The following is a 392-nucleotide window of genomic DNA, read 5'->3' as shown; positions in this document are numbered from 1 at the left end:
CAATAACATCATCTAAAAAAAAAAAAATCCAAAGGAAGGTCAGTAAGTAACAGGGGAAAATGACGGATTAGCAGGGGAAGATTATGACGTGGCAGGGGAAAAAATGTGGTTGCAGGGTAATAGGGAAGATAGCGTTAGGGGAAAAAAGGTGATTAGTAGGGTAAGAGGACAGTAACAAAAATGGATAAAGAAAACGACGCTGATATATGACGAGAGAAGGAAGTAGGAACCGTACGAGAAAGAAAACGAGATTAACCGATAAAAATAAGAAGAATTATAACGAGTAAACTATCGATAATGCATTGTTTGCGAGTTCTGTTTCAGTGTGAATAAAAGAGTGTGAATATTTTATGTTATTTATGCTTTACATACAGTCATATGCGTAAAGTAGA

Source organism: Penaeus monodon, chromosome 25 (assembly GCF_015228065.2).
Source record: "Penaeus monodon isolate SGIC_2016 chromosome 25, NSTDA_Pmon_1, whole genome shotgun sequence".
Taxonomy (NCBI): Eukaryota; Metazoa; Arthropoda; class Malacostraca; order Decapoda; family Penaeidae; genus Penaeus; species Penaeus monodon.
The sequence above is the reverse complement of the archived record's forward strand: the minus strand, read 5'-3'. Positions refer to the sequence as shown.